Source organism: Schistocerca piceifrons, chromosome 1, assembly GCF_021461385.2.
Source record: "Schistocerca piceifrons isolate TAMUIC-IGC-003096 chromosome 1, iqSchPice1.1, whole genome shotgun sequence".
In the NCBI taxonomy this organism is placed as follows: Eukaryota; Metazoa; Arthropoda; class Insecta; order Orthoptera; family Acrididae; genus Schistocerca; species Schistocerca piceifrons.
Genome location: NC_060138.1, coordinates 413,263,113 through 413,286,032, shown reverse-complemented (window position 1 = coordinate 413,286,032; position 22,920 = coordinate 413,263,113).

Here is a 22,920-nt window from a genome sequence, read left to right as displayed (position 1 = left end):
GGGTCCTGATCTGAACTCAGTGGAACACCTTTGGGATGGGTCAGAATGTAGACTTCGCTCCGGACACCAGTTTTCAGCTCACTGTCTTGGCTTACTTCGGCTCATGAGGACGAACGGGCTGCCACTCCTTCAGAGACACTCACAAAAATCATTGAAATCGTTGCAAGCTGCCAGTCGTGAGTTTCGGTCTTCTTGCTGGGTCAGGGTCTTATGCCAGCTGGACGTTCTTAGCAGTCGTACCGCTCCTTACCTGTTCAGATACATAAATGGAGATTCAGTGCATTGCATTAACAAGGAAAAATAGAGGACCCTCTTAAATGAACGGTTGGTGCCGGGTTTGCAAAATCACTGAATAAGAATAGTGGTTTGAATCCACCACCTATGGAGCTAATGTGAAAGTCTGCCATATTTATATATCTTATTTGTTACATGGATTCCAAGAGAAAACCATACTTATAAAACTGGACACAGACAAAAAATTACTTTCGAATGTTAGCAATGTACATGGGGAGGAAGAAAGTGAAATGCTTTAGTCATCTATAAGTGAGGTGTAATGTACTATGGAAGTGGGCCCGCCCGGTTGGCCGTGCGGTCTAACGCACGTCTTTCCGGGCGGGAAGGAGCGCCGGTCCCCGGCACGAATCCGCCCGGCGGATTTGTGTCGAGGTCCGGTGAGCCGACCAGTCTGTGGATGGTTTTTAGGCGGTTTTCCATCTGCCTCGGCAAATGCAGGCTGGTTCTCCTTATTCCGCCTCAGCTACACTATGTCGGCGATTGCTGCGCAAACACGTTCTCCATGTACGCGTACACCACCATTACTCCACCACGCAAACATAGGGGTTACACTCGTCTGGTGTGAGACGTTCCCTGGGGGCTCCACCGGGGACCGAACCTCACAATAACCCTGTGTTCGATGTGGGGCGGCGGAGCGGTGAAGTGGATTGCGGTAGTCGTCGTGGGGTTGCGGACCACTGCGGCTGCGGCGGGGACGGAGACTCTCCGTCGTTGCTAAGTCCCCGGTTAACATAACATAACATAACTATGGAAGTGAAACGAGAATCGTTGCATCCTGAGATCACTCGTTATTTTAGGGGAAAGCGAGGTAGAACCAGATAAACTATATATAATTCGTACAAATTATTTTCGGTGAACAACATCTTGAATTTAAGATTAGTAAGTTCTCTTACATACTCAACGACATGATACTTGTGCAGTTTCACCTTAAAATAAATCATAGGATGATAAAAAATAATATCAGCTTTAGGTGCAAAATACCTTGTATTGCCACACCTGTTGGGTAAAATGGGGCATTCATTTGCATGCACGAAAAAAGCTGGAAAACAAGAAAAATATTTTATTATAAGAAAACTTCTTTGCATTGCAAAAACAGACATAATGTCTGATATGATACCGCAATCACTGGTTAGACAACGTTAGTTATAATCCGTCTTGATTGCAAAAATATTTATTCACATGACCGGTTTCGGAACTCTAGAACCCTCTTCAGATCTGAAACGATAATGATACTCATTTACTGTTTCACAAATGGAAATCTTTTTCATCTTATCCGATCAACATCAAATCTACCAGAACGTACCTGTAGTTTCGGTTACAGGAGTAACCCGTCCACATACATCCACCTTCACATGCTGCGTCACATAAAAATTGTTGGCAGAATGCACGTCATTTATATTAATTATAAAACTATTACCAACGGGTGGCGTCTGGTACATTTGTTACATTACATAGGCACATACTGTATTAAGTAGATTTTTGTTATTCACTTTAATCTCTAAAAATACTTAATTAAAATCTATAGATGCCAGGGTTGAAATCTGTTCTTGCCAAATTTAAAATACACAATAAAATTATCATTTTTGTACGATCTAAAACAAAGGGCGATTTCTACGTCCATGGCGCTGGTGTAGACTTGTTTTCCTCCATGGTCTGCTTCCGTAGTTCCCGCTATTACGGTGTTGTGCTGCGAGCCGTTCAGTCGTCTGATGTCCATCGCCGAGGGTTAGAGGGCCGTGCAGGAGGGCCTCCTCAACGACGTTAGGCGCTGCACGCACCTTCCAGCTGTTTCACCATGCGCAACCGGCTTGGACTTCTATACGCAACAGTGATCATCTCAGTAAGTCGTCTTAAATACTAAAGTACGCGTTACGATTGAACTCGCTTTGCTCCTTGAGGATTAAATCCAGATCTCTCTTTTTGTGGGTGTATATTTCAATTTCTTCCAAAATGTTTAGAAACCGTCCCTTATCAGCTCTATGTAGGGTGTATACATTTTTTTCAATGATCGTGACTGAGTGCTTTAAGGCAGCCATATGCTCCCCAAACGCTGTTTTGTTTTGAGAGTAGGTGTGCTCCCTGAATCTGGTTTCAAAGTTCCTACCAGTCTGCCCTGTATATTGTTTGCACATTTGATCTTATATACACCTGAATCCTGAAATTTATTCCCACTATTACATATTTTGTGCCGGAGTTTCAATTTTAGAGCGTTATTTGTTCAGAATCCTATTTTAACGTCGGATTTACGTACGCATCTTTCAATCTTATCCGTAATTCTTCCACTGTAAGTGAGAGCCACGTATTTTTTCTTCTTGTTTCTCTTAACTGTCGCTTGATATCCTTCTCTTTGTTTCATTTGCCTCCTCTTTATCTTATTATAAATATTCATCACCTCCTTACACATATCTGTTCGCTACGGTCACTTGTTTTAAAATACTTAGTTCTTTATCTACTTCCTGTTGGCATAGTGGCAATCTTAGTAGAATGTATACCATCGAAGTGAAATATGCCCATTTTTATAGCAGTGGGTAACATGAGTGTTCATTAACAACTAAATCTATAGACGTATGTTTTCTGAATATGCTAAATTCATGTTTCCCACCTTTGTTTATTAGTGTTAAATCTAAGTAATATATACGGTTGTCTTCTTCAAAATCCATAGTGAATCTGATTTTCGGGTGTTGAGAGATAATTTTTTGTGCTATATTTGCGGTATCTGTTCGAAACTTCTTTGGTTTTGGTGATGAGGAACGGCGCCATTCCTTTCTCGCTGTCTTCGTTTCCGGTTGGTGGAAGAGAACCCAGGCTTCGTCCCCAGTAACGATTCTTGCAAGGAAGCCATCACCTTCTCGTTCAAAGCGCCGAAGAAGTTCTTCACAGGCATGAACACGTCGTTTTCTCATTTCAGGAGTCAGCTGCCGTGGTACCCATCTTGCAGACACTTTGTGAAACTGGAGCACATCATGCACAATGTGGTGTGCTGACCCATGAATAATCTGAAAACATGCTGCAATGTCATTCAGTGTCACTCGACGGTTTTCCTTCACTATAGCTTCAACTACTGCAATTTCCTGTGGTGTCATAACTCGTTGTGCCTGACCTGGACGAGGAGCATCTTCCACTGAAGTCACACCATTTGCGAACTTCCTACTCCATTCGCAGACTTGCTGCTGTGACAAAAATGCATCACCGTATTGAACCTTCATTCGTCCATGAATTTCAATGGGATTCACAGCTTCACTGCACAAAACCCGAATGACAGAACGCTGTTCTTCCCTGTTGCAAGTCCTAAGTGGGGCGCCCATTTTTATACTGACACTGCGACGATATGTGTGCATCTGCATTATGCTGCCACCTACAGGCCATTCTGCACGCTGTTTGTAGCACGCTTACCAACTTACAGGTTAACGGCACGAAATTTCGATTTGTTATTACAAATTTAAGGTTTTCAATTGACTCACCCTCTTGAAATAGAGTCATCAATGTATCTCCTGTGATATACAATTTTCTCAGCGATATCAGGCTTTTCGTCAAAGAATTCGTTTTACAAGTGGTTTACAAATATGTCCGCCAGCGTCCCAGATAAACTATTCCCCACTCTTTCTGTTGATAAATTTTACCATCGAAAGTAAAGTAATTGAACGACAAGACTTGTTCCCACATTTCCTCTAGTTCAATCACTTATCCTAATTCCAATTTACCATGAGTGGCGAGACAGTTTTTAATGATATCAATCGTTTCTTTTACGAGAATGTTTGTGTACAAATTGGTGAGATCCAATGAAGCTAGTGACGCATCCTGAGGTATAGCTACGTCTTTAATTTCCTCGGCAAATTCGTAGCTGTTCCTAATGTTAAATGTCCGACGATATGTATATGCGACCTTCAGTCTGTTATTTAGCTTTTTATTTAATTTATAACTTGGGCTTCAGGTATATCGACGATCGGGCGAATCGATTTTTCAACCTCATGGACCTTCATTTGTGATTGTGATTCGGGGATTTGCGGATTCATTACTTTCAATTTAAACTTTTCCTCCTCCGTGAAGAGAAACACACTGTTACCTATTTGTTTTCTTATGTCTGTTTGAAATTTCCTAGTTGGATCTTTCCTGACATAGACTATTCCGTTCTCCATAAAAAACTATTCAGTTTTCCCTACATAGTCTGTATCATGTATTAAAACCATAGTGCCGCCCTTATTGCCTTCGTGCCGATAGCCTTCTGTGATTCTAAGTTCCTAAGAGTTAGTAGTTAGATTCTGTTCTTGTGAGCAGAATACATTTCATCTATAATCGACTTCTTTACTTTAACTGCCGTGTTGGTCTGTTCCTATCCGTTCATATTCGCGATATCTTATGCCACTTTCACTTCTGCAACAGTCTTTTCTATTGTATTAGAGTTAATTACGGGATTTAGGTTATACTGCAGTCCTTTCTTTAAAAGATTCTGCTCATCCTTTGTTAAGTCTATCTCAGATAAGTTCACGACCCTCTCATAAAATGTATGGAACTTTCTATGCGCCGTTTCGTTATCAATATTAAAATTTACAGCTAGGTTAGAAAGCTTCTTCTGATGTCTGTTTAGAGTTCTCTTTTCCCTCTGATGCAAGTTGGCTCAGTTTTTCCCCACATTGTGCATCCAGGTCTTCTACAAGATGCAAACCTGAAGAAAACAAGACGATGCAAAGCTAGCATTCACATTATGTGCACCATACTAACATTGAGGTACACTAAAACATGCTTCCACGAAAAAAGTGGTCATCTATTACTTATCAGATAGTTTCTTTTCAAAATACTGGTCCAAGAAGCGCTAACATCGGAGAAGACTTTGGCAAAAAAGTTAGACAATTCCAGGAGAAAAAGAGAAAGTGACAGCCAATGACGATTATCTACAGCTCACCGATGTGTTGGCTACTTGTAGTTCCGAGCCTTATCAGAGCAATGACAGCACTAGTCACAGAGATCTGGAGGTACTAGTTTGACTCACATATCTGGCTTAGCCTACCCTTCGTTACTGATATTAGAGAAGTCATAGCATTATGAGCGGGGGAAGGGGCGGGGGCTAGGCTAGAATGCAAAGGCTTTAGTAATTGGCACTCAAAAGCAATGAGCAAATGAGCAATGTGGAGCCCCATGCCAAAGAGTCACTGAGAATGTTCATTCGTGAAATGCCAAACAGAGGGGAAAACAATTAATGCTGCATAACTAATAAGTCGAATATCACTGTGAGGAGTCTAATAGCAGGAGATGGCTTATCGGAACTATTTTATAACCAAATCTGATTCAAATCAACCTCCGGAGTGAGGTCTCTCTTTCCAGCATCCGGAGACGAGTGCACAGTCGGCAGAATTATCTCTATGGAGAGCGGCAAACGAGTGTCTAGAAAAATTATTTCTCTCGAATCTAGGCTCTTTTGTAGAACAAGGGAACACGAGAACGTTACAAGCGGTGCTCTGAACGTCTCGGTTCGAAGATCCTACAATCCAGAATCGCTATGTCAGTCATGCAAAATCGCCGTCAGCGCTGAGGCAATCATGCCAAAGACGAACCGCGTTGAAGATAGCCGTATGGTAAGTAAGACACCGTGTCGTGCTTCGTGAAGACCCCCGCAACTGCCTGCTGCACATGCTCATTTCACAGGAAACGTCGAACCTTTAAACCTTTTTCAAGGGGCCGAAGGTGATATAATCGCTGGGGCAGAGATCGGTACTTAAAGGCGAGTACTTGATAATCCCCCACTTCTTGTCCGAAACGGATGAGGCTAGCTACCTAGACTGACCGGCGTCTTCTGTCGAATCTTGACGAGCACGGAACTTGGCGCAAACTGGTTTTCGACGTACATGCTGCCCCATAAATATTCTTCATTCTCCGATGTATGTCTACCGGTATTGGTCCTTCTGCAGCCAAGGAAAGAACAACAATACTATGGTCCTGTTTGGACTCATTTGGTAATAACGCCGCCATAGTTCACAATACGGACTCACCTCGGTAAGGGACGAATGCTACACCAATTCCTTGCCTTAAATGTCAGTACTGTATACCCACATCGGTGTCACACTACGTTGCACATACACTACAGAAAAGCCCTCAAACGGAAAGATTTGATCGCCCTTTATAATTTCGGCCAATCGAAGCCCATTGTTGGTTGCTATTCTATTAGACGAGAGAAAACTTCTGTTTCGAAGCGTCTTCACTTCTGGTGGGCTCGACGTAGGCGAACATATTAACTATCATCTGCCAACCAAACGTCCTAGATAGTCCTTAGCCTATGAAACGAGACGATACGGTCGTTTAGGGTTTCCCATCTCTTCTGATGATTTTGAAATATCTCCCAGACCATATGAACAGCGAAAGAACGCAGTTTAACATTTTAAGACGGCAGCGGCAACACCTTTCGGCTAGTTGCCTGTGCGATATGTGTGTATGGTGTCCTCTCATCAGAAATCCGCCTTGTCTCGCATATTATAACACAAATGGCCACGCCGGACCTCTGTGTATCATAAAAATAGTAATCCGAAAAAGACACCACAATGTCGGCGGCATTTACGGCGCTCGTGCAGAAGAATAGGCACTCTGTCCAACTGGACTCGAGACTTAGGCGGAAATTACACAAGCCAAAAGTCTACTACTAAACAGAAAAGGATAGGATGAGGGTACTAGCTACTTGTTAGATCGGAATAATTTCTGCTACGGCTGTTGCATTCTTGTTCGTACATAGAATTACTGGGGGAATTAACCTTAAATAGCAATCGAAATTGATCTACACGAAAAGAGTCAGGAATGAATTGGCGGACGCATTTTAGTGTCCCCAGCAGATTTCAACTCGTCATAATAGGTGTGCAGATTTTTTTGATCAGATAGTGTGCGAATCAATTCATTATTTTGCAATAAAAGACTGTAAACAGCAGTTCATATTAACGTGTTTTACGTCTTGTGTCACGTTACGATTTATAGGTCTAATCACTAATCGTACAGCTACAGCAGAAACTTGTCGCTACGTTAGTGCCATTTTCATTTTTGTGTCGAAAAACACATAACTTACTTTATTAAGTGAACTATTGGCACTGTACTGTGCACAGCATCCCTGTTCCCAGGTGTACTAATAAATTTTCGAAGCTATTGCTCGACGTAGACGGTAAAAGAAATAAAAGAACCAAGTCCGACTTAGACCGTGTGTCATAATTACAAGCTGCAACACACAAAGAGTGTCAATATTGAAAAAGCAGAGCAATGCTCGTAACTCATTGCCACACAGCGCACAGAGCCATAACATGGTGTGCAAACCGCGCTGTATGACAGCACAAAGAACGTCGTTCTGCAGACTCTAAAATATGGAGTAATAACTTGCAGCATCCGAGCTCCGCTGCTCCAAGGTATCTATGAGATGAGATATGCAGTGGCAGGGAAAACCGCCCGTAACTGAGTCACCACGGCGCGGACAGGACCGTAAACGCCTCTGCTTAAACGAGGACAAATGGCTGCCTAACCTGTCAAAATGACGTGATGTCCGGCTTTAAATACCCCGTTTCAAACCACGTTTAGAGTCGAGTCATTCCGTCTGCATGATCGATCATGAATGAGCAACAATCTCGATAGTTACAGGTTAATTCGGCTGGCGTACTGCGATGTACTGCTTGCTGATTTTTTGAAGTGAGGCACGAGACTGCAGCCCGCCACCGGGGGTTCGACGTCATCGCTCCACGCTGCCGCTCCCGGTGAGTCGCAACTGTGACCTACTGGTCAAAGGCCGAACCAACTGACTGCAAGAGTCCCTCTTCCAATTGCTCGGTGGGTGCCTGAGTGGCGCATCCCAGGTTGTAAAGGTTCCGTTTTCCTGGGTGTACAGTGCGTGTGCTGAGGTAGCCCTGGGCATCAGGAGGGCCGCCATTCCAATGATGCTGGGCGTATAGGCCTAAGCGCACAGCTATCTTCGAGAGTGCTGAGGCCCATTGTATCCATAGAGGCGCCTCACTGGCTCCTGCTACCGCACAACGCTGTTGGGCAGTGTGCCCGACCTACCGCAAGCTTCGTGCGCTGATGGAGAACTGTGCCTAGCATTCCTGTCAACGCCTGAGCGAAAAGCCCGGCCTGTTTCCCGTGTGCCGGGGAAGACAATATTGATTATAGTTCTCAAATTAATAAAATGCCATTTCAGATACCACCGTTTCCACTGACGCCTTCGGACGTAAGACTGAAGCACTGAGCAGTCCTCGGAGCTCAGTCAAAAAATGGTTCAAATGGCTCTGAGCACTATGGGACTCAACTTCTGAGGTCATTAGCCCCCTAGAACTTACAACTACCTAAAACTCACTAACCTAAGGACATGACACACATCCATGCCCGAGGCAGGATTCCAACGTGCGACCGTAGCGGTCTCGCGGTTCCAGACTGCAGCGCCTAGAACCGCACGGCCACTTCGGCCGGCTCGGAGCTCAGTCCCCGCCATGTGTAACGTCAGTGCCTCACCTGTCCGACTTCGACACTCACCGACCTCTTGGCCCTAGGTGCGACCGTTGCAGCACTAAAATTTTAATTCGCTTATTTGCCCTCCAAATTAAATAAATCTGAGGGTAAAACTGCACATCACTACAGACCCTTTTACTTTAAGAACGTTAATCTTCTTTTGCAAGTAAACCGCGTTGGGAAGTGCCGCCAATGTAACAGACACGCTAAGCTGTTGGTCACCTACAAGTGATTTTCTCTGACACGTCGAAAGTCCCAGTCCTAGTATGAGACTCCGACAATAAAATCTACTTTATTAGAATTTTTCAGTGGTGTCAGATCACTAATCCTTTACCAAGAACTATATATATGCTGCTAACTAGAAGTATTTCAGGGAACGTTTTAAGGTAAAGATGCTTCACTAAAATGACCTGTAAGGGAATCCTCAGTGAACGATGTACAGTCTGCTTTCAGTTAATTACAGAGATGTCGGTATCAGCTGCACTTTTCAAATGAAACTGTTTTAGTAATTTATGAAGATAGTGTTGTAGATCAGGAAGAGACGAATTCAGTCGCATTTCATACCTTGAAATACGATAAGCTGTTTCTGTAAAAGCATTCTCAAAACTGGATTGCGCTTTGGATACATATATAGTACGTGAGGCTCTGCACCGTGTATGGAAGTGGGTACTTTGTACCTATGTTATCGCTACTCTGTGCGATTCTATTCGAATGAGGCGAGGGAAAATCGATCGTACAAATGCATCTGTACGCGCCTTCTCTTGATCCCCTGGCGAGAAGTTGGCAATAAAATGGTTGCGGGTTCTTCCATGGATATATATCCTCCATATATTTCCCCTGTGTTTCGAAACAAATACGTCTCCTTTCTTTCAAGTAGTCTCTGTTACCTTCTCCGAACGCCTCTTTTTCAAATGTCATATGCGCTACGCCGGCCGCTGTGGCTGAGCTGTACTAGGCGCTTCAGTCCGGAACCGCGCTACTGCTACGATCGCAGGTTAGAATCTGCCTTCGACATGGATGTGTGTGATATCCTTAGGTTAATTAGGTTTAAGTAGTTCTAAGTCTAGGGGATTTATGACCTCAGATGTTAAGTCCCATAGTGCTTAGAGCCATTTGAACCATTTTGAACCATATGCGCTCACCGATCTGATAAGATTCTAGAGCACATTCCTGAATTAGTTCAATGTCTGTCGCCTTGTCCACTTGATGAACACCCCAAAACGCTGAAACTGAAGCAGAGGTTTTGGGTGGAGAGCGGTCTTGGCGTGAGTGGTGCAAGCGTGAGCTTATTTTACAGTAGCATTTATTTAACAGCATATGTATTACCGTATAAAGACAGTGACATCAAAAATGACTGGAATCTAATTAAAATGGTTTAGAAATGGGGTTCATTATTTGGGGTACTATGGCTGGCTTTTTTTCGATAAACAAAAAATATAGCTTTAGAATCTGACTAATCCATTATTTGTAAATCTGTTTACTACTGACGCTATGTTGAAGATACATTGTTGTTTGTTGAAAGAAGATATAGAGGAGTAGAAACAGTAACGACCCACACAGAAAAATCGAGTTTACGATGGAACAGGACATTGACAGCAGCTTAGAATTGCTTGATTTGAACATTAAAAGTAGGAAATTTGAGAGCATTTACTGTCGATTATAAACGGACAACAACTAGTGCTGTAATTCACAGTTAATTATGCCTGTTGCAGGATTATGAGAAGCTGCTTTTCGTAGCTTAGTACACCAATAGTCAATGTGCCAATGAGGAGAGACAAAACTAAACGTCATCCGGAAGATAACTGCAAATAACGGTAGTAAAGTAAATATTCTTTATAAACTGTTGCGCAAAAGTAACAAGAAATGAAATAATAAACGTAACGGAGAGAAATGTAGTATCATCGCGGGCTTGTCAGCTCACAACACCTGGAGAAGCATAACTTCAGATTGTCGCAGACCACGGCAAAACAGAAGGACGCGGTCTGTGCGGTGTGCAGTGTCAGGTTCGATGACTACAGGCAGGAGTCGACGAGTTGAATGGAAGACGAGGACCTACAGTCCAACGTGTTATATTCAATTTTATTGCCTGAACGCTGCAAACGTGTTGGTGGATTTTAAGCTCATGATTTAGGTTTGATAATCTGGTGATCAGAGCATTGTTTCTCGAAACGCATTATTGAGTCACGTGTAGAACAGAAAACAGTTGAATGCTCCGATTATTGTCGTTGAAATATAGCAGCCGCTGCATCACGTCTTTAACATGGATAATATTAAAATCGTTTATGGGTATGGAGAACAAAAGAGATTCTATTACGCTAACAAGGGGTGTACTTCCGTTTCTGTTTTACCTTCATCGTTCGGTGTAACGTTCTCGGTTCTTTTAGTCAATTATTCATCGAACCAGTCACATACCTGTAAAGTCACACCGTATGACCATACTTTGGTTAGTAATGGACAATGTGGTATAGTGTCCAACATCACACAGCATAGTCCCACATTCAGGGGGCGAGCGTAGTGGAGTTGTAACGTATCCTTTCATACTGGCAGAATAAAATTTTGGAAAAAGAATATTTAGTTGTTATCAAAATGTATCTAATGCAGTTACGAAAGGTTTGACTCAGCAAACAAACGCCTCAAATGCGATGGTACGATACGGTTGCTAGTTTAACGTACACCACGAAATTTCATATTATTTGGTTAACTTTCATCAGCCTTGGTATCTTACCAACGTGGTTTTGACATCCTCTGGATGTATCAGGCCCTGGTGGCTAGTGTAAATCTTCATTGCTTACAAGTATTGACCATGAAAATATGTTATTTTGACTTCCATGCAAAAAATTGTCGGAATGAATGAAACATAACTTCATGGTAAAGTAATGCAAAAAATGTTCAGATGTGTGTGAATCTTATGGGACTTAACTGCTAAGGTCATCAGTCCCTAAGTTTACACACTACTTAACCTAAATTATCCTAAGGACAGACACACACGCCCACGCCCGAAGGAGGACTCGAACCTCCGCCGGGACCAGCCGCACAATCAATGACTGCAGCGCCTTAGACCGTTCGGCTAATCCCGCGTGGCTAAAGTAATGCAAAGGTTCGACTTTGTACGTACGTAGTGGTAAAATGACCCGACGCGATTAGCTATCAGCCCTTTTGCTTCCAAACAATGAGTGCACAATCCTGATACACAGATCTGAAATGTTACAACTCGTGAACCAAATTAAAATATGTGGTTCCTACCGACTCTACAAATGACTACGGACACATTTACAAGAAAATTAAGTTGTTATTCACTAATAATAATAATAATACTGCTTAGTCTCGTTTGTCAAAATCTTAGTAGAGGTGGTTTGCCATCCGATCTGTTATGAAGGGTGAACTCTCTATCTGTGTCGTGTGGATGTCTATGACGAGTGCGTGTACAGTATACTGTTGGGTTTGTGTTGTTATGGATGAAGAGAAGCGAGAGGGTGTAACCTCTTGAGCGGCACCAGGTGGACCCCCGAATTTAACGACCCCATCCGATGGACGCCGCACCATTAACTCTGTCACACTTCTTCACTACATGAGACACTGCGGAGTGGTTTCGAATTTAATCCAGGACAATGGTGCAAAGACTGTTGGTCAGGAAACTTAAGCCTCCACCCTCTCCTCCCTATGCCGGCCCTGTAGTGGCAGTGAAGATTTTCCACCAGCAGGATTCGAATTCGCTTACCCCCAAGTCGAGCGGCTCAGCACAAGCGTGCTTTAGCGAACTCCGATACGGAGTCGACCGCTTGCCGAAAATGTACGACGTTGAAATCTGTATGTTCGGCTGGTATATGAACTTCTTAATGTTTGAGAGTGAAGAACATTGTCTAGGATCTGCAAAAGACGGATGTCAGCTATATGTCATTAATCCTGTGCATCCATCTTCCTCTCTTTTTGAAAACTGAGTCACAAATAACATTTCGTTACGCAAGAGATTATTTACAAAAATAAACTCAGAGGTACATGATTTCGCAGTATATTCAATGTAAAATGCAACTAAAATTACGTCAAGGCATAGTGATCTGCTCTCTTCAAAGACTTTCAGTACCAGGATGCTTAAATGAATATCTCTCATTTGTGAGTCTGTGCGGCTGTAAAACTGTGGTGTAGTGGAATTATGAAGTTTATTATTTATGCTATATATCTGCCATCTACCATAACGGCACCTGACTGATCCACAAGATATTGAATTGGTTGGTTGGTTGGTTTGGGGAAGGAGACCAGACAGCGTGGTCATCGGTCTCATCGGATTAGGGAAGGATGGGGAAGGAAGTCGGCCATGCCCTTTCAGAGGAACCATCCCGGCATTTGCCTGGAGTGATTTAGGGAAATCACGGAAAACCTAAATCAGGATGGCCGGACGCAAGATTGAACCGTCGTCCTCCCGAATGCGAGTCCAGTGTTTAATATTGAATTGGTGGTTTGATTCCTTCAGTGACTTTACATACGACAAAATGTTCCTAAGAGTTCATGATAGATCTTTTTTTACGATCTGAAAGCGAACATTATAGTAAGCATCATGCGGAGCCCTTATCACGGAAGTACGATCTGCTATCAGTTGCTGTTTCCGCCAAATTCTCAGACTGGTATCGCGTATTATCTTATGCGTAAGTTTGTGATTTGATTTTTCAATAAAGAACATGCGACACGTCTGATAAGGACGCTACATTCACTCGCTGGTCCATTTCCATTGACATCGTTGTCTTTCAGACGTTCATTAAGCTCTTACTCATGACCCGAACCACATAATGCAGTGTATACTTTGCCAGTGCCCGGGCTTTGTGACAGATAGAGGCAAGTGATTTTGTGATTTGGAAGAAACCCTGATGCTTTGTTATTTGTTACTTAAATCTATCGGATTCTGTTGTCTGCCAGTTATCTTGTGATGTAAGACAGGCCTTGTTCTCCAACGCTCCTGGCACGATATACAGAACATATGTTCCACTGTATTACTACGCTAGAGACATGGGTACAACTCGAAGACGCATGGCGACACAATTCGCTTGTAGACGTTTACAGAAATCGTGAGAAAACTCAATTATTACATGTTTACGGGGATAGTATTCTGCTTGTGTTTACAGGCATTCCTGATCTTGCCTGATGTGATCGCATTTGGAAGTCCTGTGAAACTAGATAAAAATAAATAGCTATTGATTATATAAACAGGCTACTTGAAAGGACTTTCTTTAATCTTTTAGTAGCTATGTCACGTGGTGACCATGACGCATGGAATGAAAACATATGATATTTTATGAAAATTAAACAATGAATCAATGAAGGTCATACATATGCAACAGAGCAATATAAAAATATTTTTCTATTCCGTACGTCCTTCTGTTAGACGATATCACAGCATTCGTTTGTAGAATCCTATAGTCAAACGCGGACCTTCTAAAACAAGAAGGATCCTTACGAGATCAGAAACTAGACTTTAAGAAGTGGATTAGATTATAGCAGTAATCGAATTACTTATTTTTGGAGCAAGAAATTTAATCCTTTACTGAGGTAGTACAATAAAATAGCTTACGAAAGATATTAATTGACTGCATGTATGGTATACGAATTCCGTATAAGAACGGCGTTGTAACGGCATGGTGGAGGAGGTAACTTCATTCACTCTCAACGCCCAACATTGTTTTTTCATATAGTAGCGGTGACGTGGTTCGGGTCCACTGAGTTTCATGATGTTCGTGAGCTTCTAGGGTACACCGAAATGCCTTATTACTTCCTTGTCACGCTATCTAGACGTACACTCGCCACCTGAAAAATCAGTGTATAACCTTTAATGTAGCCAACGAACACATAAAGACTTCGGCACAATGTAGGATGAATACATAAGAAGACCTTACAAGTGCGAGTTCATCTGTACGTTTTGATGAGTGAGTTGTATCAAAATATGTGGCATAAGAGGTCAATCGTTCAACAGAATGGGCTTAGCAGCTTAGGTTTCTTACAACACCACTAGTTATTTGACATAAATTTCAATTTCATTCAGTTCCCGAGCAAAAGTCCTTTAACAAATGGACAGACAGACAGACAGACAGACAGGCTGACAACAAGGGTTCCGTTTTTACCGATTGAGGTACGAAAATTTCGTATCTTCTTCTCTTCGTGAATGAAGCTGTAAACAAGTTAAGGTAATTCACAAATATCACCGTCTTGGAGATATTCATGGACGCAGTGGATATCTTCGGGTAATGAGTGCTCCCCAGAGTGAGATTAAAATGACAACATTGGTGTTTAGAAAACTGAAAGATTCTTCTAATCAGTAGACCGGTTCTGAAGTCACTGCATCCTCAGTGTAACTGTGCTTGCTTTCATGACAGATAGGTTGAGAGCGTATTCGGTACACAGCTTGGTGAATATTTTGATCGTCGGCAAGCTGCGGTGTGGACAATAACTGAAGCTGGATTAGACATATCACATTTAGATGTGAATCTTTGCTCATGAACATGTAAATTAAATGAAGCTGAATTGCTTCACTTCAGTATTTGATTTTTTTATTCATATAACTGTTGTTGACCAATTGTCTAGAACAGTGGTTTCCAACAGTTCTGAGATCATTTACCCCGAGTGCAATCAAGCATTATTTAGTGCCACCCTTTCCCTCTTAACCAGCAACATTAGCGCCCAACTTAACTCCAGAATAAAAAATAGCTTTCTTTGAACATTTTTATTTTTAAAATCACGGAAATCAAACTGTATTTGGTTTTGTAGGTATTTTATTAAATCAGGAACTAAAGGGTCAATGAGGTAATTGCTACGTTTATTTATAACAATTTTTTATAGATTGAGGAAGCAATTCTTATGGCATTGCATATTCTACCCAGAACTCAGAAGAAAAAGCTAATTAACCTCACTGATGGAGAGCACTAGTTACAACACATGGTTCCTCTGCACCATTAATCTCCCTAGCAACACTTGCTTCACCCACCATTAAATTAAAATGTGTGCAATATACTTAGGCCTAATATATCTAAATAATTTGATTGTTAGACGCCTTACTTATGACATCTCAGAAACTGAAAGACTTCAAGCTGCAATGCCATGTGTGTGGCCATTGCCAGTGATAATAATAATAACAAGAACAATAATAGTAATGAAATACTAATAATAATAATGTGAAGATCCTACACCAATATAGTAGCTATTATATAGTTACTGTTCTGTTGTGCTGTCAGTTGGTTCGTTTATCCTTGCCAATTTTTAATGAAGCAGTTACTGATCTACTGTGGGAACTACCTACAACAAAAGGAAGACATTTTCATGAGAACATACGTGATGTATATGTCTCGGTTTTAGTGTCTCAAATACACACTACAAAGTACTAGCGTAGGTGTGGTCTATGTGAGAAAGATGTTGCTCTTCCAATAGCTGCACAAGCTGTAACCTCCATTACATTGTGTCACGTATTAATGCTAAAATTTGAAAAGATAACAATGATAATTTAAAAACAGTTTAGTTTCATTACTGTAACACAATCCTTTTGTGTTTATACCCATCATAAAACTAAATTTATCCCTCATGGGGTAATTGCCCTATACTGGAAACCACTGGTACAAAAATTTGATGTTGAATACATGTTGTAAGTTGTGGTATTCTTTTGCTGCATCACAGCACAAAATCTGGACCTATTTACTAGTTAAACCTTGTAGCTAAAACATAAACAAAGTCAGTCCTTGAAAGTATACCGATTTATTTTTCACTATAATCTACATTTAAGCTCTTGAAATATTCTCTGCCACAACCAAGAGTGTCAGGAAGATGATAGTTCATTAAAGATTTACAGTCCAGACATGTATGAAATGATTTCTGTCATTTGCTCGAAGCTAACGTCACATCGATTCACTGTTAGTACGGAATCCTTCATTTTTATAGGGATAGAGCATTACCCCAAAAATCTCAGTGATGAATGCGGAGTAATGCTATTAGGCTCCCTAAAGCATGCGAATCACGTTTTTGGATTCACACTTCTTCGTCAGACGGAGAATAAGGATACCGCACACTCGGTCGAAGAAGAAATACTGAGGAGAAGTACGAGGTTTATTTGGAAATTAACGAACAATCGGTCGCGAAATGGAAACCACAGTGAAAATCAGATGAAGTTTGGCACAGGTGTGTTGGGCAGTGACTCCAGTATGCTCGTCGATCGCGTTACGTCGTTCGTTTTAGTTCTGAGCGCACAGGAAGCACTTAAAGATACCTGGAACAGTAGTGTCTCACGCCAAGTACGAGGGCCGAGTAAGAAATTTCGGCTGAAGCTATGCAGCCAACATTACATAACTGTTATGCGTTTCGCCTTCAAGACAATTCTCAGCCGCATTCTGCAGGGCAATGAAGATGCTCCAGCATTTTTCAATTGGAAATATTTGATTACCCACAATACATCCCGTAATTGTCTGCCTCTGAGTTTCATCTCTACTCACATGAACCACTGGCTACGAAGACAACATTTTGGCAGAGACAATGAGCTGTAGGCCAGCGCAGAGAATTGGCGGAAAGCGCTGGCGGCTGCCTTCTATAACGAGGATATTGGAAAGTTGGTACAACACTGCGACAAACGTCTAAGTCAGATCGGTGATAAATAGCGGGAAGTTATAGCTAAGTGTTGCAAATAAAACAGTTTTGATTTTCACTGTGGTTTCCATTTCGCAACCTTTAGTTCCTTACTTTCTGAATAGCCGTCGTATGTTTACCATCTTTCGCCGAGAAACTTAAAACTCAGTTGCGTTTGTAAGCTGGCCCACCCATACGTTGTATGTGGTGGTTCCTTTTTTGTAGCTTCAGGTTGACGCTGGAGAAAAGAATCTGGCATATTCAGTTGGTGAAGCATTGTCCATAGTAGAATTGTCAACTATAGTGACCACGTCACAGTGAACTTTCACATCTATTGTTTCCAGCCGATGTCGGTGTCATCAGCATATTTCATTATTTTGTCAACTTAACCCTGTTCATTCACGACATGACAGCTGATACCTCTTTGGGATAATTGGGACAGTTAGGGATTTTGATAATAAATCATCTGATAGGATTCGTGTTTGTGCGGAAAGGAAAGGTTCTAACAAATACTTGGGTATGTTAAGCTGCATGCACTGTTAGAAGGAATTTATTAATACATTTATAGACAGATTCGAGTATAGCTTCCCTTCGACGTTGAAGTCATCAGATACTGAATACAGGTTCGTATTAAACAAATATGGGGTTGGAATTTGGAGGAAATTGCGATTGAGGGAACATACAGATGTTTGACTATAATGAGTTACTCCAACGCATCATTTGACTAGCCTCGTTTGATACGTGGCCATCTGGACCCCTACATCGCTTGAGAAACATGGTTCGCATTGTTATGTATACGTTGACGTTACGTGATGGTGTGAACAGGGATGACTCGCACATACTCTTCACCACATGTCAAAAGCACGCAGCTTCCTGTCGCAGTATTTAACTCATTGTCCTACTGCCTATACAAAAAATTAGGTATAAAAAGGTGGAACAAAAATGGAAATTAAAATATATCGAAAAAATCCTACGTACAACAGTAGCAAAAACACTGACTCACTAGCTGCAAAAAGGTATAATGTAATTGCACGTATATTTCTTAAATTAAAGCACCTGCCAGCTTAAAACTATTATTTTGAAAAATTAGCGTTTAAAGTTTCAAAATTTGTTGCTTAATATTGCGACAGAACAAATCTTTAATCGGCAATTCCAGCACCATAAAGCAGACCTACTTTTCGCCGATGTCAAAACACTCTCATTTTGACGAAAACATATCGATTAAATGGCTTCCGTTGGCCGGTGTGGCCAGCCGGTTCTAGGCGCTTCAGTCTGGATCCGCGTGACCGCTATGGTCGCAGGTTCGAATCCTGCCTCGGGCATGAATGTGTGTGATATCCTTAGGTTAGTTAGGTTTAAGTAGTTCTAAGTTCTAGGGGACTGATGACTACAGATGTTAAGTCCCATAGTGCTCAGAGCCAAATGGATTCCGCTTACCAATGGAAAGTGCGTGACTGGGATTACTTTTCACACCTTTTCTATCCATATAAATATGTTTGTTATTTTAGTGCACTCATGTTTTACTTCGTGTAAGAAACAAACGAAATGACAGGTTAAAAGACGCGAGACAACCACGTGCCTTCAGACTGTTGATCACGAAAAAATCATGTTACGAAGATAAATTTTGTTGAGAATAGTATTCTAGTTTATACTAATGCCCTCTGTGATACTATGCGAAACTAACAGGATCCTCATTCCGTCTGTAGTTATTATAATATTACATCGGTTGCATTCGAGCGCACGGACGCCCCAGGCTCCCATGCTGTAAATCGCAGCTGTAATATATTTTAACAATCATGACACGCTATGTATGAATGAATCTTAAATGTGCACTCACTAAGTAATATTTGAAGCCAATAAAAGAATTAGGCTACAAAAATATTTCTACATTTTTCTAACCCATTAGCACAAAATTTTCGTATCATATTTTAAAGCGACGTCTGGGTGAGGATCCATGTAAATCTGAGTCTTAAGGTATCTGCAGTACATTTAAATATGACGCTAACAAGTTAAAGTATCCTCAGGAAACACAAATAAACTTGGTGGGCGGACTGTTGTGTCCCACTCGCCCCGCGTGTGAGACTACTGCACACCTCCCTCAGTTTCATTCGCTGTGCGGGTTGAAACTACCATTTCACAAAAGCGAAAAAGTTACGAAAGATAATTCGGGGCGGGACGAGATAATTAAAATTTAAAAATTTTTGTAAAATTAATGAACATAAAAAGACACTTCCTAAAGTTACAAAAAAATTACCTTGTAGTGTAATATAGTGCACCTTGGTTGAAAATCACTTAAAATTGTATGTTATGACTTATTTAAGAAAATTGTTAAAGAGATGCTTGCATGCTTCTCTTTCTGTCCCACCAACGGGGCAGAATGGGATGAGGCAGTTTTTTGTGAAATTTTTATTTAAACTTCGAAACTATTAGAAATATCATCTAAAAGAGCTATTTAATGAAAAATTTAGGCTAAGGAATATAGACTCTTCAAAATAATCGTTAACAATAAAAAATATTGTAATGTCATTTCGAAAAATGTATAATAATTTTTTATGTTTAGTGCCAAGTTACTACTACCATTAGTGTTAATGATAGTTCACTCGTGCACTAGGAGGTATTTTGGCTGGCGAATAGACAACGGCGGATACTTAGTAATAAATCCTACAACCCAGTCCTGCCCAGCTCGATAAGTTTGTTTGCCAAACCTGTGTTGTAAGCCTGGTACTTGATTGGCTTATAATCTGACAATGAGATATTTCATCGCAGGATTCTTCCTGTTCTGCACTGAACACATTTGGATACGTTAAAATCTTTGAAGTTTTTAAGGATAAAAATGGTTGAAACTTGCATTTGTCTTGATTCAATATCACATTGCTGTTTACCATTCTATCTAATGCATAAATGTGTAGAATGAAATACACTTGAATAAAAAAAAAATGGCTGAGCAGAACGGAACATTTTGCTCCGTCCTGTTCCGGTCCAAAAGCAGATTCAAGGTTAACATTTCTGGGGCGTAATAACTGACGGATTTAAACGTATTGCATAACTAACATATGGTTACTGGCATGCATTTGAACATTTCATGTCACTCAATGGTGTCCAATAAACAGTTAACGGTTTATCGCACGCTGATTTTCACCAAACGTTATAAAAACACAACAGGAGACCTAGACGACTACTTTTTACTTACAAATTGCATTCCAAACCAAGTCCAAATGGCTGTTGTGCGTTTCCCTCCATTGAGAGACACAGCTATATGTCAGTGCAAAAAGACATTGCATACTCTCGAGTTTTGGAAACAGCAAAATCCCGTTGTGCCCCGCTAACCCGTTCTGTCGGGTGTTCCCCTACTTAATTTTTGTTTGTGTCCATGCACATATCTGTGGTACTGACATACCGAAATCCCCATGCAGCCGTACTGTAGCACGCCGATAAAGGGCCGAACACAAGATCGGCCAGCGCATTTCCATTCTATCATTTTGTTTTGGCTACTGTAGCGGCTTTCTGTGGTACTGTTGTGCAGGGATTCCAACGTTTACCAAGACTACAGAAGCGTATCTGGAAACAAATCGTGAATGAGGCCTACAAAGAACAGTCATTGGCTTCTCGTACTGAGCAATATGACTTGAATACCGAATCTTACACACAGTGGCTATTCGCTTCATTAAATGAAAGAACGCCCTGCACTTTATCAGTTACACAAGCACATTAATCTCTTTTGCTATGACTTCGTCTCCCTCATTCTACCTGGACCTCATAATTTATGTAAGTACCAGGACATTTGGAACACGCAGCAAATTCCTCATTTTCTCGTACGAACAGCCCTTTACAAAGGATTAAGCAAGCGTTTTATGCGTGAAATGCAGGCAACCAGTCTCAAAGAATGTGACGTGAAATTGTTTTTTATCTTAATGGACAAAGCATTATACAGAAGTGAATTAATCTTTCTTGGCACAAATATAAAGAGAGCCCGGGGAAGAGAGTCATTCTTCAAAAGAATGCAAGTATACGGCTGCTTTCTGTTTGCTGGTGAGTGTAACGTGCTGGATGGGCATTAAGTAGCTGCTCGCTGACGCTAGTGAAACGTGCGAGCTTTTTTATCCCGACACTAAAGCTAAACCTGGCCGCGGCGCGATACGTATCGGCGAAAGCCTAGCCGGTCGGTCGTGTTGCGTTTACGGGTGGGCACGTTAGCGGTGTAGCGTGAGGGCCGACGCGGACCACACCACCCGATAAGACGCACGATCGGCCCAGGCGCGTTCCCGCCGCCATTTAGAGCTGACCACACCACACCACACCACGCCGGTATCGGCGCTCGGGAATTCGCCGTAACACGGCTGTGTCAACAGGAACAAAGCTACTCGTGTTGCGAATTTAAGCCCGCGCGACAAAAAAATTAGTCACAGCCAGTAACGACCGCAATTCGATGAGGAAGTCCTCTACAAATTTCCGCAGGTATGCCATATCCAGCTGAAGCCCCTCGTTGATAATTCGACCTTGCAGAGCTACTTAATTGCGGGGATTCTGACTGCTCAGAATATTTTTTTCTATGCAATTGCAAGTTATTCTACTGGACAGCCATGTTAAACTAACCTCTGGCGTGCCACAGGGGAGTGTTATGACATCATTGCTTTTCACAATATATATAAATGACCTAGTAGATAGTGTCGTAAGTTCCATGCGGCTTTTCGCGGATGATGCTGTAGTATACAGAGAAGTTGCAGCATTACAAAATTGTAGCGAAATGCAGAAAGATCTGCAACGGATAGGCACTTGGTGCAGGGAGTGGCAACTGGCCCTTAACATAGACAAATGTAATGTATTGCGAATACATAGAAAGAAGGATCCTTTATTGTATGATTATATGATAGAAGAACAAACACTGGTAGCAGTTACTTCTGTAAGACATCTGGGAGTATGCGTGCGGAACGATTTGAAGTGGAATGATCATATAAAATTAATTGTTGGTAAGGCAGGTACCAGGTTGAGATTCATTGGGAGAGTCCTTAGAAAATGTAGTCCATCAACAAAGGAGGTGGCTTACAAAACACTCGTTCGACCTATACTTGAGTATTGCTCATCGGTGTGGGATCCGTACCAGATCCGGTTGACGGAGGAGATAGAGAAGATCCAAAGAAGAGCGGCGCGTTTCGTCACAGGGTTATTTGGTAACCGCGATAGCGTTACGGAGATGTTTAGCAAACTCAAGTGGCAGACTCTGCAAGAGAGGCGCTCTGCATCGCGGTGTAGCTTGCTGTGCAGGTTTCGAGAGGGTGCGTATCTGGATGAGGTATCGAATATATTGCTTGTCCCTACTTACACCTCCTGAGGAGATGACGAATGTAAAATTAGAGAGATTCAAGAGCGCATGGAGGCTTTCCGGTAGTCGTTCTTCCCGCGAACCATACGCGACTGGAACAGAAAAGGGAGGTAATGACAGTGGCACGTAAAGTGCCCTCCGCCACACACCGTTGGGTGGCTTGCGGAGTATAAATGTAGATGTAGATATAGAAGATGGGAATAAGTGAAGAGCATATACAGCATCAAAATGCAGAAGAAAAGCCAACATTTCGT